Here is a 27,442-nt window from a genome sequence, read left to right as displayed (position 1 = left end):
ACTGAAGGGCACAGGCTGAAACTTGTGGTAATGAGTTTGGAAGCCATTGGGATGTTGAGTGTTAAGAGTAACTGGAAGGTGGAGGGGCCACAGTGGATGCTCAGTATCCATGAGTTCTATGCAATCTTATTCAACCAACTTGATTGAATACATCTGGACATGTGTAGGTTTTTATCATTGGATCCTAAGCAATACACTATAACAGCGATTTACTTACATCTTACAAATACTCTAAGAATGAGTGGAAATACAGGGGAGGATATGCCTGGGTTACATTCAAATGTAGTTTGAGCATGAGGCATTTTGGATCTTGGGGAGGGGGATCCAGGTACCAATAACCTGTGGAATATGAGGAAGAAGCAAGCTAGAAGAGGCAGGGTAGCTCTGAACAGAGCGTTGATCTGAGAGTCAGCATGACTGGGCTGTTTCAACATGTACACCTGACAATGTAGGAGCAGACAAGTTTGACCCAGCTGCTCAAGAAACTGCTTTGAATGGGCTCAGCCAGGCTTTGGCTTCAGGTTTGTGTCACTAACCCCATCTGAACTGTGACAACTGGTTTCCCTGCCAGCTGTCTGTGTCTTACCTTTTTTCCCTCTTTCTAGCCTCTCTAGCCTTGTTCTCTTTCTTGGCAACAGCTTGATCTTCCCATCAAAATCCATCCTTCCAGGACACCTACTGTCCCTGAATTATATCCTAGTTTATTATCGTGGCCAAAATATACAGTGGGACTTCCTCTAGCCTTTCTGATCTCCACACAGACTGGCTTTGACTTGCTCTGAGTCCCTGCACAGACTGCTCCTTCCTTCTGAAACTGTTTCCCCACTCCATTCTCAAAGCAGAATAATGGAAATTGCACTTGTTCTGGGAAACTGGGCTCAGCATTCTGCTCAATGTATCTAGACCACTTCTAAACCTATAGAACCCCCGATCAGTACAGCCTAGATTTTGCAATGATGATCACATCTCTCTTAATTTCTCCTACAGCTTCTATAAAAACCAAGCCAGGCAGTGACTCTCTTCCAGCTTTCTTTGAATCCCAGAAACTCATCACAGTCCCCAACAGTAAGTCAACCATCTCTGCTCAACGTCCAGCAAGATTTCCTGGCTCTCTATAGATCAAGTGTTCCCATCTCCATCTCCCCATACTTGCAGGTGTTCCTACAAGAACCAACACAGTTTACTCACCAAATTTGTTCCCTGCCCATCCTGGGAGCTTCCCACATCCTAAGCACCCACTTCACAGTCTCAAGTCACTAGTACTTTCTCATCACCTGCCTCGAATTTTCTCTCCTGCAAACAGCCAAGGAAGAACTAAACACATCCCTTACCAAAGAAATAGCTATGTCAAAACAAAAGGTTCCTATGGGCTTATAGAGGTCTTAGTCATCCAATGTGGCAGGTTCTAACCAGTGACTCTTAAATTTTGAGTCAGATTCTTTCAATGTGACCCCACTCAAATCAAGCCATTTTATATTTAAACACTTTTGAGTCAGGAGACTCCAACTTAGAAACACTGAACAATGTGTTACCAGACCCACATAACACAACACTGGACATGTCACAACACTGAACCTCAGTCTCATGCTTCATGGAACTGAACTTCCCCATAGGATTGTTGTGGAAAGATGCATTCCATGATACAAAAAGCTCCAATGGTAGCCGGGTGTTGATGGTGCATGCCTTTAATCCCAGCATGAGTTAGAGGCCAGCCTAATCTACAAAGCGGGATTCAGGACAGCCTCCAAAACAATATAGAGAAACCCTGTCTCCAAAAACAAAAACAAAAAAATCAAACAAACAAAAAGCTCCAATGGTGCTCAATATACCTGGTCAGTTTACACACTGTATTCAGGTTGCCTAGATTAGGGGACAAACAGAGGCTAGTAGTCAGCATAACTTCTACTGACCTATCTATATCTCCACAGACATATTTATCTAAAAGAGGCTTTAAAAATGTACCCTACAATTCACAAATGTATTCTAAAAATAGTCTTGGCAAAGCTTAATACATGTTAGGTCTTAGAAATCATTACTTAGTAATCATTATCTACCCAAATAGAACAATCATAACTATTGTTGCTGAAGTAGCAAAATTTGAATACATTTCCCCAGGCTGACAATATTGCAGGATAGTTAAAAATAAAAAGCTTTGACTTTAGGCTGAAGTTTGAGCCCCAATTCTGCCAGTAAATATGCTGAATGATCTTAAATAAGATGTGTAATCTCTATGAGTTTCAGTTTCGCCATCTGTGAAAGGGGAATAATTTGGAAGGATTAATGGTGACTTGGTAATTACTGTCCTCTGCATACCTCATGTTTCAAGTGTTCCGAGACCTAGCTTTATGGAGAAGTAGACCCCAGATCACCAGAGGTAATCAAACACTCATTACTATAATTGGTATTTATTAAAGTTCTAATGTGTTCTAGGCTCTGGAGAGCTTATTCCATCTATTGAGAATTTCCTGTTTGCGGGATAATGTGCTAAGCACTTCATATACAAGATTTCATTTATACTGGCAAACACCTCACAAGGTAGCCTCTATTAGTATCTGCTTGAGGGAAACTTACTATTAAGAAAGCAATGAGCGAATAATTTAGAACACTTAAGAAAGCACTAAACATGTAAGGACAAACTGCATTTTGGAGTAAGACAACTGGAAGGATGTACTTTGAGTGATGTACTAACTAGAAGTTGAAGTTCATTGTCGGAGGCAATCTCATTGCCTGTCTCTAGAGGGTTTGGCCATAAGAGGTATTGGAATAGTATGCAGCAGTCAGATGCAATAATTTGCTTCTAGGAATTGCAATGGCCTCAAAATTTGTATTAAATGACAAAAATTAAGCAACAAGTTCAAATTTATAGCATCAGAAAATTAGAATGGAATGTGTCAAGTTGCAGGTGGGCATTGTGGGTCTTCAGTCTCTAGGAGGGCATCTTAGTACTATGAACAGACATCATGAGTGTCATAGGAAAATCTCAGAACAATGCATGTATTCTATATCTATCTACCTGTTTGTAAGAAAACCATTCATCCAAGTTGTCAGAGCCCAGAGTATGTCACAGGACTGAAACAGTTCTGCTAGGAAATTCCCTTTGCCTCATGTGAGTTCCACACCCACACATTTCCCTTGAGGTTTGTAGATTATTTTATCTCACCCATATGTGCCCTTAAAAAGGGGAAGAGGACAAGGCCTGGTCAATGTTGGAATGATTATCTGCTTAGGGCTTGTTAGCTAATTAAACAAATAACACTGTCTTTTATAACTACTGTTCTGTCCTGCTTGGTGGATTAAATGGGAGAATGAACAGGGTAAAAACACAATAAGCTTAACATAAAGCATCTAGACCACTTATAGCCCAATATATCCCCAAACAATGAAGCCTGAGTTTTTGGAAATGGTAACCTGTGCCAGCAAATGGAGATCAAAACCTCCTCAGGTATCTGTCTATTTCTAAAGACCTGTCACTACTGAAAATGCACACTCAATTCTCACACTCCCCATCTCTTAGCTTACTTGAGACACATGTGTTCTCCACGGTAGTCCTATGTATATAGTCTACCTCCATTAAGTATTCATCCAGTTTGAAAAGGCCACTATTTCCATCATCTTTCACAGAACTGATTATTATCAGCCCCTTTGAGCTAAATGTCACTTAATGGCTTTTTGTTACTCTTCAAAGTTTGTAACACAGGAAAGCAAAGACATGCGCTTAGATGTATAGCAACTGCCCAATGCTATCTCTGTGGGAATACTTGGGGCTCTAAGAGCAGATGTGGCTGGGTTTGGAATATGAACAATGTTAGGTGAAGCCAGCAGAATAAAGCAAGAGGCAGAATTGGCCCTTGGACATCCTGGCCTTCCATTGTGAGTGAAGAGGAGGTCACTATGGTGTTTGAGCAGCCACAAGGAATATAAAAAGCACTGGATTATATGGAAATGGGGGGTCTGCATCATGGCAGAGCTCACATTCTCCCACACAGTCATGTTTCACACACTGTCTTTAGATTTCTAGAAAATCAAAGATAAAAGGACAAATCACCCTATCAACTGCACGGCAGCTTTTCAGATGATAACACAGTCCCAGGGAGAGACAATGACTTGTTCAAGATCATGTACATCAAGAGAACCTGAAGCTCTCAGAGAAGCTGTCATCTTCCTTTACTTGGTTATTACTGTTAGTAAAGAAAAAAGGTCAGGACTCTTGCTGACTTCATCTTCCTATCACGCACACTGTGTATATTGGTGGAGACTTCCAAAGGCATTCCTATCAGTGTCCAGGTTTAACAAACTGGGAAACAGAGACTATACAATTCACTATCACTCTGCTTGTGAACATCCACTGACCAGGCCTCCAGCTAACCAAATACTTTTGGAGGTTCCACTACCAATGTCAAATCTCAGTAAACCACCAGATGATAATGCACTGCCTCCCAATGACATAGAGACTTGAGTTCACAATCTCACTTCCAAAGGTGCAGAGACATCAAGGCTACTGAAGGTAGCCAGATCAAATCGCTTGGTGTGTGTGGAAACCCACACTCCACCCTGGAGGGTAACTGTGAGTGCTCTTTCTGTCACTGACCTAGGCCTTTGCCTCACTCTTCATTGTTGCACAAGGTCAGAAGCCCCCCCCCGCTACAGTCTATCCTGGTTTCTCCTTCCTTGTTTCCTAATGTATTTCCTAGAAGTCATTCTTTACACGAATTACATTTCAAAGGCTCACACAAGTTCCCTACAGTGGCTTCCAAGCCCTGACAGATATTGATTGATTTGAGCTCTACTCTGGCTCTAGTTTGACCTGTACACTCTCCGCCAACCATATCCACATCTTAATATCCCTAGCCCCAAGTCTTACAGAGGCTGTTTGATCTCAGCCCTTCTGTTTAATCACGGTTTTTCACACGTTTCTAAATAATTCTGAGAAAGGCAGGTAGACTTCCAGACTATTTTCAGAACTGAGAGTTTGCCTTTTACCCCTGTAACATAACTACAGAAGAAGGCTTGTCTTTTGAGGAAGACCTTAAATATTTTTTGTTATATGAGACTTCTTCATAGGCAGGAATGAGGGGATAATGATTTTTTTTGGCATTCAAATGGACCTCTGTGTTCTGATTTCTTGAGGATCATCCTGTGTTCTCCTGAAGGACCACTTGGTGTTCTCCAGAAACTCGAGGCAACTATGAAAAATTAAGTATAGCCACTTAGTTGTCAGTCTGTTCGCTTAAGTTGCATGGTTGGCTGTGTTCATCTGCACCTGCAGGTTCATAGATAGACTTCACAGCTAGTTTCTCTTGCCATGTAATTGTGTTTTAGCCAAAAAATATAAGGGAAGTAATGTGTCCTTCCAAGCCTAGCCAGAAAAACATCTAGAGAAAGTCTTTGTTGCTGTCTCTCTGTTTCTCTGTCTCTCTTCCCCTCCCTTCCTCTCCACTTTATCTTCCTTCTTCCCTTCTCCCATCCATGTCCAGCTGAATGAGGACTTAGAAGAGAACAGGGTCACAGAACGAAAAGATCCCAAACTCAAGAGTTACTTCTAGAAAACTGCTTACCAAAAGTACCCCCCAGACTATTTTATAGTTAAGGAACGGAGGGAGGGAGGGAAAGGGAGAGAGAGGGAGAGAGGGAAGGAGGGAAGGAGGGAAGGAGGGAGGGAGGGAGGGAGGGAGGGAGGGAGAGAGGGAGGGAGGGAGGGAGGGAGGAAGGGAGGGAGGGAGGGAGGAAGGGAGGGAGGAAGGGAGGGAGGGAGGGAAGGTGGGAGGGAGAGAGGAGAAACCTCTACTGATTGAAACAATAGATGTGGGGATAATTTGTTGTTTCCAGAGACAACAACCTGAAGTAATCCTGGGGCCAAAGAGCCAACTCAGTCCTAAGTTCCTGCTGCACAAGTGTGAGGACCCCAGAACCCACATAGAAAATCCAGGCATGGAGGCGCATGTTTATAATCACAGAACCCACATAGAAAATCCAGGCATGGAGGCACATGTCTATAATCACAGAACCAAGAAGCAGAGACAGGTGCATCACTGGGACTCTGTGCACCAGACTAGTGCACTTGTCAAGCTCAAACTGTGGAGCAGTGAGAGAACATATCTCAAAAAACAAAGGGAAGAATGGGACAGCACCTGATGTTGGTCTACACATGTGCACACTCACACACAACCACACGTGCTTGCTTGTGTTTGCAACTGAAGAACAAGAAGTTGAGGCAGGAAAAGCATTACAAATTCAAGGACAGGTTGAGTTACATAATAAGTTCCAGCCAGCCTTGGCTGTATAACAAGACACTGTAAAAAAAATAAAAAGAAAGAAAAATTAAGAGAATAATCTTTTGGCTTCAGTTGTCTGGCTGTTTATCATGAAAGCATCTTGAGATTCACAGATGGCAGGAAAATATTTGTCATATATCTTACAGTCAAGGCTTTATGACTAAAGAACACAAGTTCTAAACATAAAACAAGAAAAATTATCAGAGGATATAAACAATTCACAAGTTGCAAATGACTAGTAAACCCATGAAATAATGTTCAACTTCATTAGCAATCTCAGAAATGCAAATTAAAACAGGAATGGGATCATTTTTCATCAATTAGATTGGAATAGACCCAATTAGCTTAGCTTGACAATATGCAGGCCTGGCAAGTGTTTGGAGGTATTTAGAACCAGTGTAAATTGCCACAATTTTAATGTCAATTTGGTTCTATCTATCAAAACACAAAATATTTCTTCTACCAAAATATAAAATATATGTGCCCTTTGCTCACCAGTCACATTTCTTGGGATATTTGTATGATGACCAGAGGCTATTCATTAAAGGGTTAGCCACTGAAAAACTGATAATATTAAAAAGTGGCCTTAGTCATTGATATCAATAGGACAACAGTTTACCCAATTAAGGTCCATCTACACACACTATGGGAAAGACTATACAGCTGTTGAAGAAGTAAAAATAAAATAAAAAAAAGGTAGAACTAGAAAAAACCATGCTGAATGAGGTAACTCAGACCCAGAAAACAAACATAGTATGTACTCCCTCATAAGTGGATATTAGATGTAAAGCATAGGACAACCAGCCTACAGGCCACAGCCCCAGACCTAGGTATCAAATAGGACCCTGAGAGAGACATACATAGATCTGCCTAGGAAGGGGGAAAAGGACAAGATCCCCTGAGTAAATTGGGAGCATGGGGTGCAGGGGAGAGGATGGTAGGGGAGAGGGAAGGAGGTAAAGGGTTCGTATGGCTCAATTTAAAAAATCGCAAAAAAGAGAGAAGGAAGCTTAGCATTCTAGGCCAGTGTGTGTGAGTGTATGACCGAAAAGGACTTCCTCTGTTGTCTTTGAAATCTGATCCTAATGTCAAGTCCTGAACTTACCAATCAAGGCCTGAAGATGAAGTTACTGTGCTGTCTGGTCCCATAGCCCTTTAGTTCTCAATAAACATGCAGAGGCATATAATAATTATAAACTGTTTGGTCAATGTCTTAGGCTTCTTACTGGCTAGCTCTCATATCTATTATTAACCCATATCTATTAAACAATTTATTGCCATGAGGCTATGGGCTTACCGGTAATGCTCTAGGATGTTACTCCTTCAGTGGCTACATGACATCTCTCTCCTTCCTCTACCAGCCTTCACCTAGTTTGGTAGCCCCTCCTATACTTCCTGCCTGGCTATTGACCAATCAGCATTTATTCATCAACCAATAAGAGAAACATATATTCACAACATACAGAAAGACATCTCCCATCAAAGGCCTTTCCTGATCTCTCTCTTTCTCTCTCTCTCCCCATGGGTTAAACTTGTCTTGGTTGAAATCCCCCACAGAAGATTCTTTGGAAAGCAATTCACAGTCATGCTTGTCTTCCCTGATTGCCCAAGAGGTGTGGATATGGAGCCAGAAGTGCCTAGCTGTAGCTCAGAGAGGAATAAAGGGTGGGGGCTGGCTGGAGCCACCTGTGGTAGAGGAAAGGAGGACAGTGGTAGAACCCTCTTTTCTTGCAAGGCTAGGCTGGCAAAGGAGGCATGAACTTTCCTACAGTGCACATGTTCATCCCTACTATTTTTTTTTCATCCCTACTATTTTCAAGACACACAGAAAGAATACACATGGAGACCCATGGATCTCTTATCTAAATATGTTAAAAGTATAAGACAATTTAAATAAACCATTTTCTATTTTCCCACATTGACCTAGAAAGTTGTCTTCAATCAACAGACTCTTAGAATAAATAGAGCTCACTTCTGAATAGAGAAGCAAAATGACAACTGGCCTTGATCCAAGCCGCATACACGGCAGCTCCATCTACATCTCCAGCAACATCCCATGAACCAGGAATGTACATACCTGCAATAAGGCTTATGTGAACCAAGAAACCTATAATAGCCTTGAAGCTTATTTGAGGCCATTTAAGGAATTCTGGAGTCCAGATATCACCCAAAGAGTTCTACAAGAGCTGTTAAGTTCCAGGTAGCAGCAGTCTTATGAATGACCAAGTTCAAGAGAGAGCCACAGATGAGTGAAGATGGACAGGAGTAAAGTCCCTGTGTATAGAGATTCAAGGATGGTACCTATCTTGGTCAAATGAAAGATGGATCAAATGGGCTCTGTGAAAGGTGAATGGAGCCTGGAGGCAGGTAGACCCTAAATATGCCCCCAAGGCCCGGACTTAGGTTTGGGGATTGGGAAATTTATCAGATGATGTTGAGAGGATTTTCCCAAAGAACCAGCAAGTGGGTCTCTGCCACAAATTACAACACAGCACTACAACAAGACTTTAGAGCTTTCTAATTTCTTCTTTTCCACTCAGAGTGAACCAGTACCCACAAGGACATCAGGTGCAAAAATTTGAAAGAATGGATCACATCACTTTGAGACAGGACTGAGCTGCAGTCAGAGGTGTTGGTGGAGAAGTACAGAAAGAAACTGAATTCAATGAGTGATTGAAAATGAAACTCTGTTGGGATGGATTTTTAAAGATGTGACAGTAATCGAAAATCTGAGCTCATCTAAGATGCCTTTGAGAAACTATAAGAGAAAAATCACTACAGCACATGTAAGTGAGAAAGAGAAGAGTTACTAGTTGTTGATTAGATCCCATTAAGCCCTATCCACTCAAAGCAAGAAAACAGAAAGCCCAGCTGAAAATGTGTGTGTGAATGTGTGAGATTGTATTTGTTTGCATGTGTATGAACAGCGGGGGTTGCTCTAGAAGAGTGAGGATGAGGAGCCTGAGGTGTAGTTCTGAGTTCTCAATCCACATGTTCAGAACTATTGCTGTCTTAAAATGTCTAGTAAGGTGACCTAGGTATTGGATGATGTGTAATTGTCTCTATTTGCCCAGTGAGGCACTTGGTAAATTTCTTTAACACAAGAGAAAAAAGGAATAGAACCTAACCCAAACACAAGATCTAACTGTTGTATTACACATTTCTCTTCCTAATGTTGCCACAAGGCCAAACTCCATGGTTTTGCTAGGGGGACAGAGGTTGTTTATTATTCCAGCTGTTGTCATAGCAGCCACGGTTTTCATGCTATCGCCCTTTTCTCCCCAGACATTACTCCACTAATACATGTTCCAGACCTACAACCCAGGCATTTGAGCCAAAAGGAAATATCGATGTGCTGCTGTAAAAGCCTCCCAGAAGGTCGCCAGCCCTGTGGTCAGAGCTGACTCCCACATTCTCAATGCCTGCAGAAACCAGGATGAAAAAGTGGAGTCCTGTCTGTACCCAGCAAAACTGAATAGTGAAGAATTGTATACACTTCCAGGAATGTCCATCCTCTGTCACACTGGGGACACAATTGGTCCCAACCATCAGAACTGAGATGGATTTCATAAGAATAAGAGAAAGACGATGAAGAGCTAGGTTTGGCAACTTGCATCTGTAGTTGCAGCACTTAAGATGATGAGGTAGGAAGATTACTACAAGTTTGAAGCCAGCCTGGGCTACCTAGTGAGTTCTAGGTTATAGTGTACAACCTTGAAGAGATGAAGGGAGGGAGAGAGGGAGGGAGAGGGAGCAAGGAGAGAGGAGAGAGAATCAAGTTGTTTGGTAGCCTGCCCTGGTTAAGTTTACATCATCCCAATAAAGAGTCAGAGCCATTTAACATTTTCTTGAATTATTTTCCTGTTCTATGACCCATGACTTACTTTGATTCTGGCCTCTGTTCTTTCCCACTTACTACATGGAAACAACAACCATTCCTTCAGCTCTTCAAAGTTGCAGATGTTAACTGACGGTTTTTAACAATGGAGTTCCAGCCTAGCAAAATTCAAACCTGAGAAAGTCAAGCCCCTTGGTAACCAGCATTCTGCTTTAGACAAGATACTCTCACTGGCCACACAAATCCCCAAGATTCCAGCTGCCACTGCAAAGCAAGATGCCAAAGTGAACCATGCAAAACTGTCTTTAGTTACAAAGGGTTGTCATGTTAGGGCTGCAATGTTGTCCTTCCCCTCAGAGCCTCCCATCCTGTCTCTAGGCTCATTACCTTCCATTGAAGTACAGTATCCTTGTAAAATTCCCACCCTCAAACCTGGTTTCAGGACAGCTTCAGACTCTGACTACAAATGACCCCAGTGAAGATTGAAGGAAGGTAATTTCCCATCACAGAAATGGACCCAGCACTGTCTGAGGAAACACCATCCCTAACCCTGCTCCCTGTCTCAAATCCTCCTGTTTTTCCTGTCACCATCCAAAGGACATTACTGGCTCTGAGGAGCTGATTTGTGAGTGTGTGTCCTGCTTCTCTCTAGCCAAGAGTAAATTGTTCTTCACCTTTCAGTAGGTGCTTAGTTTTCCCACAGGTTCACAATTCTTGGAGGGGGAAAAACCCTATTCCCAGAGACTCCAACCCTACAGTGTGGGTCTGGGTCCAAAAGCTTACCTGCCCTAGGAGAGAATGACTAGTGTGTGTGTGTGTGTGTGTCTGTGTGTCAGATGCTCAGTGATCTGAGTTCGATCCTGGGACCCACTTGGTAGAGACAGAGAGAACAGACTCTCATCAGTTATCCTATGACCTTCATGAGCATATGCTTGTGCATACAAATAAATGAAACAACTTATACTCTTTCAAAAAAAAGAACAAAAAGAAAGGCTGTGTGGCCAAACATTAGGCAGAGAGAGAGAGAGAGCCCAAATTGGAGGTCTCACTTGGGTCCCTCCCATTGGAGCTCAGGGAACCCCATGGAATAGGGGTAGGAAGAATCGTAAGAGCCAGAATGGTTGTGGAAACCAAGAGAACACTGCCCACAGACTCAACTAAGCAGGACTCACAGGGGCCCAAGAGACTGAAGTGACGATAACAGAGCCTACATGGGTCTGAACTAGGTTCTCTACATATAGGTTATTGCAGTTAGCTTGGTGTTTTTGTGGGACTCCTAACAGTGTGAGTGGAGTTGTCTCTGACTCTTTCACTCTTGGGACCCTTTGCCTCCTCCTGGTTTGCCTCACCTAGTCCTGATATGAGGGTTTGTGCCTAGTCTTATTGTATCTTGTTTGGTTGATATCCCTGGGAGTCCTGCTCATTTCTGAAGGGAAACATAAAAGGATCTGGTGGAGAGGGGACGTCAGGTGGGATGGAAAGAGGGGAGGGAGGGGAAACTGCAGTAGGGATGTATTATTGTATGAAAGAAGAATTAATAATAATAACAAAATATAATGTAAGAAAGGCTCTGTGTAAACTAGTTTGGGGGTGTCTTAGTTAAGATTTCTATTACTGTAAAGAGATACCGTGATCACAACAACTCTTATAAAGAAAAACATTTAATTGTCACGGCAGCTTACAGTTTCATAGATTTAGTCCATTATCGTCATGGTGGGGAACATGGTGGCAGGCAGGCAAACATGATGCTTCCTACATCTTGATCAGAAGGCAACAGGACGTGAACTAAATGTCACACTGAGCGAAGCTTGAGCAAAAAAGACTTCAAAGCCCACCCCACAATGACACACTTCCTCCAACAAGGCCACACCTACTTCAACAAGGCCACACTTCCTAAGTGTCACTCTCTTAAGGGGCCATTTTCTTTCAAACCACCACAGGCACTATTTCAAAAGATGACACTTGCAACTGTTAATCTGGGGATATGTTAGACACAGTGTAGATATCAACTAAGTAAGAGATTTTCATAGGGTCCACAGTCCACAGGAGATGTTTTCTGGAGTCTTAGCATCAGGAGTCACTGTTATATAAGTGAAAATAAACTATATTAGATGAGGTCATAATGGGTATAGACAGCTCCTTGTCTGATGTGCTAGATCAGATGTATCACCAAATGGTTTCGAAAGAACATAAACTGCTTATCAAGGACTTCCTAGACTCATGGGTCAGGAAAGTGGCTTTTAAAAGTATCTAAGAAGACAGAAGACAAGTAACAGAAAAAGAGACCTTGAGAATGCCAGTTAGAGAGAGAATATGAGGAACAGAGTTGGAGACAGTTTTAGTTTGCTGAATTCTGTTGTGGAGAGAATCAAAGAAATAGAGCATAGATGGGGGTAAAGTTAAAAGAAACTTTTCTACAGTGTTCCTTTGCAATGTAAACCTAGTGCTTATGAAGTGCTGTTGTGGGGCAAATACTGCTCTTAAGTCTTTACACCAGCTCAGTCACTGTCCTCAGCCACGCTACAAGGCAGGGAACACTAAACATTGTAGCTATGAAATCAAAACCCAGAGAGTTAAGGAACTTGCCTGCTCATGATGGAACAGCCATAAATATTAAACCTAAGCCTGAAACAAAAGTTCCTAACCAGCATGTAAATTAACCTTACATTCTGTTTCTTAGATCAAGGTTTTATAGTATTTCTAATATCTATCTCTAATATCTCTCTATATATAATATATTCCTAACCTATTCCATGGGGTCCCCTGAGCTCCAGTGGTAGGGATCCAATTGAGACCTCCAATTTGGGCAAGAGAAACAATCATACATTTCTGAAACCTCAGATTTGACATCTCCTCCCTAAAATTCATTGGTCATTCTTTGTTACACGAAATTCTTCAAAAGCTATCTGGCTCTTTTTGTCTTTGTGTCTCCTCTCTGTTCCAACTGATTGCCATGTTCCAACCCTCAAACTGATTTCTATGACTTTAAATCTAGATCACTTTATACTTGCTCATCCAGATTTATCCAGAGTTCTTAGCTTTCTCAATCCTCAGGGTTTGTGGAGGGGAGAGGATGGGGGTGGGGCATGTCTGTGTGTGGGTACACATGTATGTGCGAGAGCACATGTATGTTGGGATCGGAGGACAATCTAAGGTGTCATTTCTCAGGTGCCTTCCATGTTTTTTTTTTTGATTTTTGAGACAAGGTCTCACATAGCCCGGGCTAGCCTTAAATGACCTTGAATTTACAATCCCGGAGCTACCTCCTGAATGCTGGGATTATAGCACCACACATAGGTAGTGTGGACAGAACTCAGGACTTCATGCAAACTCAGCAGGCACTCAAACAACCAAACTGCACCACCAGCACTTCATGCAAGTTTTATCAAGGCTGATCAAGGTGACTTCCTCCGTTGAAAAGACACCTACCTCTAGCTCTAAATTAAATATAAATATGGTGAAATTAATATTGAATTAACTCTTCCCATAATATGTGGAAAAACAGCCAGCAGCCATTTCATTTATTCAATTATGATCTTCCCTACCCCCAAATAAATCTCTACACCAAGTCCTGACAAAATTAAGAGCCCTCACAAGCTGCAGACCTGGGCCATGAGCTCAGGTGATATAACCCAGAAGGAATTTGAAGAAAATTCAAGCAAGAAAATTTGTTGCCTTAATTAGATTAATTTCTCAGGGAAAACTATATTGGAAGGCTAAATTATTTGTGTAATTGTCTTAATTCTCTCCTTAATTTAACAGCTTTATACTAAGGCAGAGGCAAAACTGTTTAATTTCAGTAGATGAGCCTTAAATAGCAGTTAAGAGGCTCTTGTCCTGATATTTTAAACAGGGTCCAATTTGGGAGCAGGGACATTTTTTCCTGATATACTAGAGGCACATGTAAAACATTCATAAGAGGGCTAATATTTAGGGTGGGTCCCTGGGAAAATACTTTGGGGTGTATCCACAATTCTATCTCACCTTCCACTTTGCATGTCAGTGGCCATAGAAAAAGCACTCCCTGCTAACCACTTCTCTATATTCTCTACAAATCTATGGAGCAACCCTACCCTAGTCCAAGAAATAGGGCTTGCTCATCTTACATCCTTCCCCAAGAGTCAGTAACTAGAAGACAAACTCATTTAGACTGACCGGGGTCTGGAGGAAGTGATAGCTAGACTCAGCCCTACCCTCTGGCAATCAACAGCCTATGGATTTTCTCAGACTATTCTGCCATGCTTTTGAAAAATTTTTCTGCAAGTAAAAATTAGAGGGAAAAACTCTCCCTGTTGGTTAGTGCATAACTGTTGAAATCAAATACATCCATTCATATTTCCAAAGATAGGCATGAATTTCAAGACAAAAATCATCTCATAATAAAAAATGTTTGTCCCTATAATTTTTGACTTAGAAGGCTGTCTCTCCCTAGGCAATCTATGGGGCTTTGGGTAGTAGATCAGTATTTATCCCTGGCATACAAATGGACTTTGGGTGCCCATCCCACAATGAGGGATGTTCTCTCAAACTGGACACTTGGGGAAGGGCCTGGGCCTTCCCCCCAAACGAAATGACATACCCTAGAGATCCTCCATGGAGGGCCTTACCCTCCCTGGGGAATGGAGTGGGGACTGGGTGGGGGTTGGGGGGAGGGAGCAGGAGTGGAGGGGAGGGAGAGGAAGCTGGGACTGACATGGAAAGCAAACTTATTTCTATTTTAAATATATAATAAAAAATGTTTCAAAAAAAAGAAGGCTGTCTCTCACATAGAGACGTCAGTTCTTTCATCTACTCTACAGAAATTGTCATTTCCTCTCAACCCTCATCCTTCCAATGTACATTCATTTCAGTTAGTCCTGTGTAGCTATGACTGAAATACTTGAGATGGTGTTAAGGGAGGAAGGAATCATTTTTAACTCACATTTTTAGAGGATTCAATCCAGGATTGCTTGGCCTCATATTTTTGGGTAGAACACCATGTTGGTTGAAGCATGTGGAGGAAAAGGCTGTTTACTTCATGGTGTCAAGAAGCAGTCAGTACATAGAAGCTTCAAAACCTTTCAGAATACCACAGTCAAGCTTTTAACTCATGAGTCTATTTCAGTGTGTTGATTAGCTTTAATTGTGAATTTAACATGACTTAGAATCACTGTGGAAGAAAGTTATTTTATTTTTAATTTAAATTTAAATAAGAAACAAGGTTGCTTCACATGTCAATCCCAGGTCCCTCTCCCTTTCCCTCCTTTCCTCCCACGTCCTGCCACCCCCCCAGTACTCCCTCATTTCCCACAGAGGGTGAGGCCTTCAATGGGGGTGTCCATAGTCTGTCATTTCATCCAGGGCAAGGCCTAGACCCTTCCCCAAGAGTCCAGGATGAGAGTGCATCTCTCATTGTAGGATGGGCACCCAAAGTCCATTTGTATGCCAGGGAAATACTGATCTACTACCCAAGGCCCAATAGATTGCCTAGGCCTCCTCACTGACACCCACATTCAGGGGGTCTTGATCAGTCCCATGCTGGATTCCTAGGCATCAGTCTGGGATTCGAGAGCTAACCCTTGTCAGGTTAGATGTTTCTGGGGGTTAAACCAGCACAGTCTTAACCCCTTTGCTCATCAGTCCACCCTCTCTGTCACTGGGTTCCTTGAGTTCAGCTCAGTGTTTAGTTGTAGGAGTCTGCCTCTGCTTCTACCAGCCATTGAATGAAGATTTTGTTTCCCAGACTCTCTGGCAGTAGGATTACAGGCTGGCACTCCCCAGATCTATAAATGAGAGAGTACATATCATGTCTTTTTGTGACTGGGTTACCTCACTCGGGATGGCTTCTTCTAGTGCCATCCATTTGTCTGCAAATTTTAGGATTCCATTGTTTTTTTCCACTGGATACTGCTCCATTGTGTAAATGTTCCACATTTTCTCTATGCACTCTTCAGTTGAGGGGCATCTAGGTTGCTTCCAAGTTCTGGCTATTGCAAATAATGCTGCTATGAACATAGTGGAACAGGCATCCTTGTTGTATGAATATGCATCTTTTGGACATTTGCCTAAGAGTGGAATTGTTGGGTCTTGTGGTAGGCTTATTCCCATTTTTCTGATGAATCTCCATATTGATTTCCAAAGTGGCTGTACGAGTTGGCACTCCCACCAGCAGTGGAGGAGTACTCCCCTTTCTCCACAACCTCTCCAGCATAAACTGTCATTGGTGTTTTTTATTTTAGCTATTCTGACAGGAGTAAGATGGTATCTCAGAGTTGTTTTGATTTGCATTTCCCTGATGGCTAGGGATGTTGAGCACTTTCTTAAGTACCTCTCAGCCATTTTAAACTCTTCTATTGAGAATTCTCTATGTAGTTCTGTAGCCCACTTTTTAATTGGATCCTTTGGTGTTTTAGAGACTTGCTTCTTGAGTTATTTGTAAATTTTGGGGATCAGCCCTCTGTCAGATGTGGGGTTAGTGAATAGCTTTTCCCATTCTGTGGGCTGCCTTTTTGTCTTGTTGACTGTGTCCTTTGCCTTACAGAAGCTTCTCAGTTTCAAGAGGTCCCATATATTAGTTGTTGACCTCAGTGTCTGTGCTACTGGTGTTATGTCCAGGAAGTAGTCTCCTGTACCAACTCGTTCAAGGGTACCACCCACTTTCTCTTCTAAGAGGTTCAGTGTGGCTGGATTTATGTTGAGGTCTTTGATCCATTTGGAGTTAAGTTTTGTGCATGGCGATAGACATGGATCTATCTGCATTCTTCTATATGTCAGCATCCAGTTATGCCAGCATCATTTGTTGAAGATGATTTCTTTTTTCCATTGTATATTTTTAGCTTCTTTGTCGAAGATCAGATGTTCATACATGTATGGGTTAATATCAGGGTGTTCAATTCTATTCCATTGGTCTACCTGTCTGTTTTTGTACCAATACCAAGCTGTTTTCAGGACTACAGCTCTATAATAGAGCTTGAAGTCAGGGATGGTGATGCCTCCAGATGTTGCTTTGGTGAGTAAGGTTGTTTTGGCTATCCAGGGTCTTTTGTTTTTCCATACAAAATTGATTGTTGTTCTTTCAAGGTCTGTGAAGAATTTTGCTGATGTTTTAATGAGGATTACATTGAATCTGTAGATTGCTTTTGGTAGGATTGCCATTTTACTACATTGATCCTATCTATCCAAGAGCATGGGAGATCTTTCCATTTTCTGGTGTCTTCTTTAATTTCCTTCTTTAAAGATTCAAAGTTCTTGCGATACAGGTCTTTCACTTATTTAGTTACCATTAGCCCCAAGGTATTTTATGTTGTTTGTGGCAATTGTAAAGGGTGATGTTTCTCTGATTTCTTTTTCAACCCTTTTATTTTCTGTATATAGTAGGGCTACTGATTTTCTTGAGTTGATCTTGTATCCTGCCACTTTGCTGAAAGTATTTATCAGGTGTAGGAGTTTCCTGGTAGAGTTTTTTGGATCACTTAAGTAAGCTATCATATCATCTGCAAATAGTGAAAGTTTTACTTCTTCTTTTCCAGTTTGTATCCCCTTGATCTCCTTTTGTTTTATTGCTCTAGCTAGAACTTTAAGTTCAATATTGAAAGGGTATGGAGAGAGCGGAGAACCTTGTCTTGTTCCTGATTTTAGAGGAATTGCGTTGAGTATCTGTCCATTTAGTTTGATGTTGGCTGTTGGTTTGCTGTATATAGCTTTTATTATGTTTAGGTATGTTCCTGTTATCCCAGATCTCTTCAAGACCTTTATCATCAAGGGGTGCTGGATTTTGTCAAAGGCTTTTTCTGCATCTAGTGAGATGATCATGTGATTTTTTTTTGTTCAGATTAGATTGGCTTGTGGGTATATATGTAGAAGATTGACTTGGTTATTAGTTGATAGAGGGAGACTCTGCCCATCATGGGTAGCACCATTCCCTAGGTAGTGGGTCCTGAACTGTATAAGAGAGGAGAGAACTGGCAAGCAAGCAAGTATGCATGCAAGCATCACTTTCTCTGGCTTTGTGTGTGGATGTGAATAGCTGCTTCTAGCTCCCACCACTGTGACTTTCCTGATATGATGGACTGTAACCTGGGGCTATAAACAAAACACACTTTTCTCCCTTACATAGCTTTTTGACAAGGCAATTAATCACAGTAATAGAAATGAAACTACAGCAGAAATACATCATGACAGCATCCCTCATGTAGCTGGTTTTATGACACATGTCTAAATTATTTCCCATTAGAGGACCAAGACATTATTCGTCCTAAAGAATGTCAAAGATGCTTCCTTTCATATAGATTATGTAATTTCTTAGTCTCTAGTTATACTTTTTCCCATTTGTCTCATCAAAGAAGAAAATGTGGCAGTGATATGACACCGTAGATAATCCCAAATCCACTCTATGAAGTCAACTAAATAATTAGCTCCTATCAGTCAATTTTGAAACCAGTGGCAAGTTCTTATGCTATATCTGGTAACTGATTTGGGATACATTATAATTATTTGTTTGAGAACTACTCAAACAGGGTAGAATGGGGTGTAATGGATAGTTAATCTTGATTGTCAACTTAATGGGAATTAAACTCATCACAGAAACAGAAATCTGGTAATGTCTCTGAGGAAGGCCTAGACTGAGTTAATTGAGGTGCAAAGATCCACTCTAAATGCTGATGGTACTGTTCTGTTGTATGGAGTCCTAAACTTAATAAAAATGAGAATGTGAACAGGGCACCAGCATCTCTCTCTGCTTCCTGTCTACAGATGCAGTGTAACCAGCTGCCTTTTGCTCCTGCTGCCATCCCTTCCCTATCATGATGAACTGCATCTTCAAATTTGAGCCAAAATAAACCCTTCCCTCCTTAAGTCATTTTTGTCAGATGTGTTATCACATTAACAGAAGTAGTGACTGATACAGGGAGGGTGTCTAGACAGATTCCTTAAGTTAGGAATACTGAGCATGGGGTAACAGGAACTAAGGCTAACAACTTGAGATATAGAGCCAAAAAGAATACTTAGGCCTGCTCTGCCCTTAAATAGCTTTGATAAGACTGCAGACAAACAGCTTCTGGGGCCTGCATGTTTGTCTGTTTTAAGGGATAGTTCAGTATATTTCTCAGAGACTTGTCATGGGATACAACAACAGTACAAATGAACTAGGATCAACTACCAAGGACTGTTTACAGTCAATGATGCTGTCAGCACAGTTACAATCCTGTGGGAGAAAGAGGATGTTGGAATAAAAGTTCTGCAAAATAGTTTCCTTATTATTGATAAAGAAAACATTTCAATCCATTTGCACACTGCACAGATGTTTTAATTTTAAAAATATGTAGCCAATTCTGCAATAATGTGATGCTATTGCCTAGACCCATATTCATCTGCTGGAAAAAACAATGTTTTGAGAAAATAAAATGGTCCATCTATCTTTGTATGCTAGCTAGATGAGCCATTTTGAAAGTATACAGCTTTGAAATCTGTCTGGGATCCAAGCTATTCTGACTAATTACTTTGAAGTTAAATAAAGTGAAACATATCCAGAAATATTAGTGATCATGGGATTCTAAACTGTTTGCATTAAAAATTCTTTCATTTTTAAATAGTAGGAAAAGTTTTAAAAGTATTTTGCCTAAGAAATCTGGTTTCCAAAAAGAGTGAGAAGAGTTTGAAACCAAGTAGACTTACACTATGTTAAAGAGAAAAAAAAAGAAAACAAAACATGAACATGTTATAGAAACCACATGAAATAGAACCCAAATCAAATAATTGAAGGAAATCTGTCCAAAACCAGTATTTTGAAACAGCTTGTAAGTTTAACCATTAATGGCAATGACTCAAAATTCCAAAAAAGTTAATGACTACTTCCCAGTGCCCCATGTTTAACTTTAATAAAAGACCATATTAGTTTTAGCCTTCAGGCTAGATTACCTAGATTACCTAGCAAATGGGCATACATTTTAGTGACTAATAAGCTTCTGAGAAAGAAAGGTTTGACAGCATAGAAGGCATGCATCTGCTGAAGCCTGGTCTTGAACCCCTTTTCCATCACAAATTCCCTCTGGCATTCTGGCACTGCTGCTGCTTTCTCAGCCTGAAGTTTCTGACTTAGATTGAGTTCTCCCTAAATGCTAAGAGTGATCAAGACCTTCCATGCAGGGAGCTTGGGGATGGCCTGAGAAATGATAAGAATCACAGGATGTGAGCATGATAAAGATAAGAAGATTATACAAGAAGACATCTGGGAGATGGCCACCACCTCTGTTGGTCAATTGAGCAGGAATCTCCTGCAGCCCACCTTGAATTCCCGAAGTGTCCATGGGGTCCCATGGGTTCTTGAAGACTTTCGATGTTGTGTAGTCCTGACACAGAAAGGGAGAGAAGCAAGTGGATATAGGTCTAAAAACTTATGGGAGAAACGACGGTACAGCAAAGATGGGACAAATGGTAAGGGAGAGGGCATGAGGCAGAAGACAAGAAGTGCCTGCCATAGTTTTCTAAGCATGACAGTAAATCATTATTTTGAACTATGATCCTGCACTGGACCCCAAAACACTAGACTGAAAATCAAGAGGCTGGAGAGATGGTTAAAGGTATGAAGTCTATAATGCTCTTCAGAGGACCACAGTTCAGAGGATGCAGGTTAGGAAGCTCACAACCACTTCTAACTCCAGCTCCAGGGTCTCTGATGCCCTCTTTAGACCTCTGCAGGCATTGTACTTATTTGCACAAACCCACATACAGATATATGATTAAAATAAATAAATAAAATCCTCTTATTTTAGAAAAAAGAATATCAAATAAAATCATCCATGCTAAACTTTCATATCATAAAACTGAAAGTCAGCTATCTGACCTTTACAGAAACCAAGAGAATGAGAGAGAATCAGGGTTCTCAAATCAAGCCAGCTTAAATGGCATGATAATGGCGCTTCTTCTGCCCAAATTCTGATGCTAAAAGGGCAGTGTGATATTCACCAGGCAGCTGCCTTTCTGCTCTGCCTCGCTGTCCCCACCTCACAAGAAAGGTAACTCTGAAATGACTGCTGGCTTCTGCCCTTTGCTCCTTCACCATTCTCTGTACAGCCACTCCCTCTGCTCAGCTCACTTGAACACGTACTCTGTCTATGAAATGAAGTAATGCCCAGCTCTAGAATTAAAAATAAATAAATAAACCAATTAAATATTTAAACTTTAAGCTTATCCTTTAATGTGGTCAAATAGTAACATAACCAGGATTTTCTACGCATAATCTATGCTTTGGTGTGTACTCCTCCTCAGGCTGAAACCCATCCTTCTGTTTGACCAGTGGACAGTTCCTCACCTAACTCTTCCTTCTCTGAATGTTTTCCTGATCTAAATGAAGTAGAGGCTCCCGCTCCTGGCTCTGAGACAGAAACACTCTCCTTCCTTCTTGGCCTCTCAACGCACTATGACCACTTCTCTTGGTCAGGAGTGGTTTATTTACACTGTGAAGTTAAGAAAAGTCACACATGAGTCAGGGCCCAGGACCTGCTTTCTAATTGGTCTGAGTAGGATGGGATAAAGATACTCAACCTTCCCTGCAGATGGTCAGAAGGGAGAGAAGAAGTCCTTACAGCACCAGCCAAACCACATTCTCCAATCCCGTTTCACCAGCTAACAAATCTGACATGGAGATCCATGTCTGCTGCACGTTCACAGAGAGCAGCGATCTTTCTTTAGTTCATCCCTGCAACCCACATGTCTGGTTCAGAACTTGGCCCATGGGGCATGCTCAGTAGTTATAAGTTTATAAAATTAACAAACCCACAGTGGTGAGAACAGGATTAACGCTTCGGAAAACTCTCCATTGCCTCTTCCCTCTTTACACTCTTTTAGCACCCCCATTACAGCACTGAAGCTCATCCTAGTTGCCTAATGAAATCTGGAGCTCACAGTTGACTTCCCAAGGACCAGGCATTTTGTCTGTCCCGTTCCTTTCCTCCCAAATGCCAAGCAACATGGGGATTCAGCCCTAGAAAGTGTTCCAAGTGGACGGCTGTGAATGTGAAAAAAAAGGAATGCAATAACATCACATGCTGGCTGTCTTCTTTTTATTGCTCATGCTAGAGATTCCTTTGTTTTCAAGTTGTAGCACAGGGCTAATGAATCACCCTCAAGCTTTTTTCCAGAACCCTGAAGACGGAGAATGGAAAAACAAGATAAACCAAGAGGCAAAGCCCAGCGGGCAGTTGCTGACAGAGACTCTCGGTTCTTCAGCATCTTCTGAACTTGAAGGAGATATGTGACTCAAGAGGAGTCGTGCAAAGCTCTTTACCCTCTCAGCTTTGGTGCTGAGAAGCCTGTAAATTAGGTGGGGACATAGCTCAGTGGGTATAGCACTACTTGGCATGTATAGAGTCCTGGCTTTAGTCCCGGTACCAGAAATAAAAGAAAACAAAGTATAAACTAAGCTGATGACAGTAGGTTAGCAAAAGAAAAGACAAACTTAATTACAGTTCCTAAAGTTCACAATGAAATGCAACTCAAGGAGGGGACTTGAATTTGACATCTGCAATCTTAATAAGAGATGGGAGAGAAAGGATTCTTGAAGCAAAAGCAAAAGACTTGGGCAGAGGGTGATAGTCGAGTGCTTAGCAGAACAGATAGAGATACAGTAGATCTTTGACAGAGTCTATCAAGTGTTTGGGTGTGGCTCTTATCTCTGGTCACCGTGAGGAGCTGGCATCCCTGGGCTGCTCCGAAGTAGAGGACCTATGACTGTCAAGTTCTTTGGTGAGGCTCTGCTCCTAGGCAGAAGAAAGATTTCAAGAAACAAATGTCGACTCAGAAGAACTTTTATTTTACAATTGTGTATTCTGTAACCCTTCACATATTTTGTCCCTGGCACTGCATCTTAGGCAGGTGCACCGTGACAATAAAAAGCAAAGCAGATTTCCATCAGTTTTATTATTGTTCTTAAGTGCTCTGTAGACAGCATGGCCTTTCGCTGCTGGAAAAAGAAAAAGGGATGAATGCTATTGTGTAAGTAAGAAAGGAACCTCGGTTACACAGACCCAGCTTCATGTGCTCCTACATACCGTTTCAAGACTTCTGTGATTACTCTTCCATCTGTATAGACTGGAAGCTTCAAGGAATCAGAGGCATTCCACTGTCCCCTTGGCAAAGACTGGCACAGGATGGTAGACTTTTAACATCTGTCCCATGAAAAATAAGGAGGACCCAGCTCAGGGATGGGCACAATAGTCACAAATGCCCTTATGTATACAATACTAGCCAACCCAACTGTGTTCAAATCCCACACACCTGTTTGAGAACTGACCTGGTCCTCAAATCCAATCATAATAAAGAGAATGATGAAGGAAAGGTGATTCATTTTCTACACATACACGCTTCTTTGTTTTAAAATTTCAGAGATGATGACATGTGTATGCAGGTGCCACAGCCCTCGCTCTTACACTAATAGTACAGAACAGCACATGAGGCTTCTGAGCACTTCCAGTGAGGGTGGCACAAACAGGGATGTGCTGTAAACATAAAATGCACACCAGATTTCAAAGACTGAACATTAAAGAAAAGGGGTAGACTCTGCCTCTTGGTGTGGACCCAGAGTTCCCCTAACTCTTCAGACTTTCTCTTTGCCTACTGAAGCCTGCCAGCAGGAGCCCCTCCGCCCAACCTACCACCTCCCCCTGGGGACTCACCTCTTTGTGTAGACCCAGCTTAGCTCTTTACTGTGACCCTCTCAGCCTTCCCTTCTAGCCCATCTCCATTCCTTTGTGCCAGCCCCCATCCACAGAAACACTTTCTAGAAGGGACCACCAATGGCCATACTAGGCTGGGGTGCAGGTAGGCAATTTTCATTATCCTTCTTGTCCCCCATTCTCATGTCTACAGACTTAGTCGCATAGCAGCCTGCCTGCAGGATGCCCTCCTCCCACCCTACCTCCATTCCCTGGGAAGATTCAGAAATAAACCCACACATCTAGAGACACCTGATTTTTAAAAAAGAAGCCAAAACATACACACCAGAAAAATACATCATCTTCACCAAATGGTGTTGATCAAACTGCATGTCTACATATAGAAGAATGCAGATAGATACAATTTATCTCCCTCCATGAAACTCAATTCCAAATAGATCTAGGACCTCAATAAAAGACCACAGACCATGGATCTGGTAGAAAAGGAAGTGGGTTACAGGACTGATCTCATTGGCACAGGAAAGAACTTTCTGAACCAATAGCAGAGGCACTAGAAATAACAATTAATAAATAGGACTTGATGAAGCATAAAAGCTTTTGTACATTGAAAGATGCCATCATTATGACAAAGCAGCAGCCTACAAAATGGGAAAATATCTTTTCCAATTACATATCTTATAGAGGGTTAATACTTAAAATATATAAAAATTTTAAACTGGGTATCAGGAAAAAAATAGTCTAATTAAAAAATGAAATCCTGCACTTAGCAGAGAGTTCTCAAAAGATGTAACACAGATGGCCAAGGAACACTTAATGAAATGTGCAACATCCTTAGCCATCAGGGAAATGAAAAATATAAATACATTGAGATTTTGTCTTTCCCCAGTCAGAATTGCCAAGATCAGTAAAACAGTTGACAGCCCATGCTGGTGAGCATGTGGGAGCAAGTGGAACATTCATTCATTCCATGTACAAGTGCAAACATGCACATCCATATTGAAATCAGTGTGGTGGTTCCTTGGGAAGGTGGGAATAGATCTGCCCCATGATCCACTTATACCATTCTTAAGCATATACCCAAAGGACTCTACATCTTACTACAGAGATACTTGTTCATACATGCTCATTTTTGCTCTATTCATAATAACCAGAAAATTAGAAGCAGCTTAGAAGTCCATCAACTGGTGAATGGATAGTGTAAATGTGACACATTTTCACAATGGAATAGTATCCAGTGGTTAAGAGAAATGAAATTCACAGGTAAGGGGGTGTAGCTAGAAAAATAATCAACCTTGTGAGGTAACCCATACCCCCCAAGGCAAACGTGTATCTTTTCTCTTATATGTGGACGTTAACTTTTAAGCATTTGGCAGGTGTGTTAGAATCCAAATCACCACAGATACTAGATACCTTATAAAGGACTAGTGGGGAGGAGAGAATCTCCCAAGGAAGAGGAAATAGAGTGTATTATTATAAAGAGACCAAGGAGAAACTAGAATAGGAGGATAAATAGGGAGGGGTTGGGGGAGACAGGTAAAGGAAGGAATATGGGGAGGGATAACGAATAATAAAAGACCATTTAAAAACTGTAGAAACATCTAAAATATGTGCATATACGAAAGGAATCTAAATTCAGTCACTAAATAATAGGGGAGACAATGTCCCAACTAGACATCTTGTGCCATCAGAAAAACCTCCAGTGCCAAGAATGGATTACATCTTGAGTCACTGACCGAAGGAGGGCCCATGGAAATCTCAGAGCATCACAGGCTGTTTCCAAGTCTATTGGTTACTCTCCACTGCCTGAATGTAAGGCCCTATCTGAAGGCAAAACATACGTATGTCATCGAACACAGAAAAGTTGCGGTGCTGCCTAGCTAGAAGCTTCACTCCTACTGACTAGCATTCGTGGTACTGGAAGATACTCTTCACACTACCAGCAGAGAAAGGTGATCATCAATATGACACAGGTATAAACCTTGTGACCCAAAACCAATGGTGGCACACAAGTTATAGGAGGGACCAGTCACTTTTTTATTAGACTAAAGCCCATTATATGAGATGGAACCCACACCTGACACTGCTAAGGTGGCCAAGAACCTGAGATGAAATAGGTCATGGGTCTAGGAAAAAACCAATACTGTTATTCTACTAAACAGACATAGCAATAAGATAACCCCTAATGACATAGTGCTTTATCCGTTGATCAGTCTCTCTCTCTCTCTCTCTCTCTCTCTCTCTCTCTCTCTCTCTCTCTCTCTCTCTCTCTCTCTCTCTCAATCCACATCAAAACTTCTTCTTGTACTACATGGGAATTAACACAGGGACCCACAACTGGACAATGTACAAAGAGAAAGAGACTTGTGAGCAGTCAGTCCTAAATAGGATGCTTTGATCTGGCCAACCACCCTCCACAAGGCTCAGGATGTTATTTGAAAGAAGAAGCAGAAGGACTGTAAGAGTCAGAGATGGATAACTCCAATGAAACAATGTCTTCCAGACACGACAAGACTCATGCACATACAAATTCACAGAGACAATGGCAATATGTTCTCAATCTGCACAGGTTCAAGCCAGATGGGGTCCCAGGACTGAGAGGAAGAAGTAGACACAGGTTGCATCTCTAGCCAAGAAGCTACCTGCAATTGATACCCACTGACAAAGGGAAAATCAGATTTCTCCAGGGGAGTGTCACTGGTATATCAACCACACGTCAGGGCTGGCCACACGCCCAGGAGTAGTCGTGTTTTTGTGGATTTCTTATTTTGTTTTGCTTTGTTTGGGCTTTTTGTTTTTCTTTTTCTAAATGGTCTTTTATTTATTTGTTTGTTATTTATTTATTTATTTGTAAATTTAAATTAGAAACAAGGTTGCTTCACAAGTCAGTTCCAGGTCCCTTTCCGTTTCCCTCCCCTCCTCCCGTGTCCTCCCCCCAACCCCCCCATTATCCCCTCATTTCCCCAGGGAGGGTGAGGCCCTCCATAGGGGTGTCCACAGTCTGTCATTTCATCCAGAGCAGGGCCTAGACCCTTCCCCCAAGAGTTCGGGGTGAGAGCGCATCTCACATTGTTGGATGGGAGTTCAAAGTCCATTTGTATACCCGGGATAAACACTGATCTACTGCCCAAAGCTCAATAGATTACCTAGGCCTCCTCACTGACACCCACATTCAGGGGGTCTTGATCAGTCCCATGCTGGATTCCCAGGCATCAGTCTGGGATTCAAGAGCTAACCTTTGTCAGGTCAGCTGTTTCTGGGGGTTAAACCAGCCCAGTCTTAATCCCTTTGGTCATCAGTCCTCCCTCTCTGTTACTGGCTTTCTTGAGTTCAGCTCAGTGCTTAGCCATGGGAGTCTGCTTCTTCTTCCATCAGCCATTGAATGAAGGTTCTGTTTCCCAGACTCTCTGGCCATGGGATTGTAGGCTGGCACTCCCCAGATCTATGTCTAAAATCCATATATGAGAGAGTACATGCCATGTTTCTCTTTTTGTGACTGGGTTACCTCGCTCAGGATGGTTTCTTCTAGTGCTGTTTATTATTTTGATTTTTGTCTTGTGGGGTTTTTTGTGTTTCTTGATTCTTTTGTTTTCTTTTTGGTTTTTTTTTTGTTAACTTCTTTTTGTTGCTTTGTTTTAAAAGAGAGAAAAAAGAACATAAAATTGGGTAAGTAGAGAGGTGGGGAG

At 41.7% G+C, this 27,442-nt stretch overlaps 1 protein-coding gene across 1 annotated transcript in view; it reads right to left on the bottom strand.

The window, feature by feature from the left end:
- Positions 1–27,442, bottom strand: part of Pamr1 (peptidase domain containing associated with muscle regeneration 1) — a 162,847-nt gene that overhangs the window by 102,590 nt on the left and 32,815 nt on the right. The gene's annotated exons all lie outside the window — the stretch shown is intronic.

The sequence above is a fragment of the Mesocricetus auratus genome, unplaced genomic scaffold (assembly GCF_017639785.1).
Source record: "Mesocricetus auratus isolate SY011 unplaced genomic scaffold, BCM_Maur_2.0 Super-Scaffold_100004, whole genome shotgun sequence".
Classification (NCBI taxonomy): Eukaryota; Metazoa; Chordata; class Mammalia; order Rodentia; family Cricetidae; genus Mesocricetus; species Mesocricetus auratus.
Note: the sequence above shows the minus strand (reverse complement) of the source record. Positions and strands in the feature narration are given on the sequence as shown.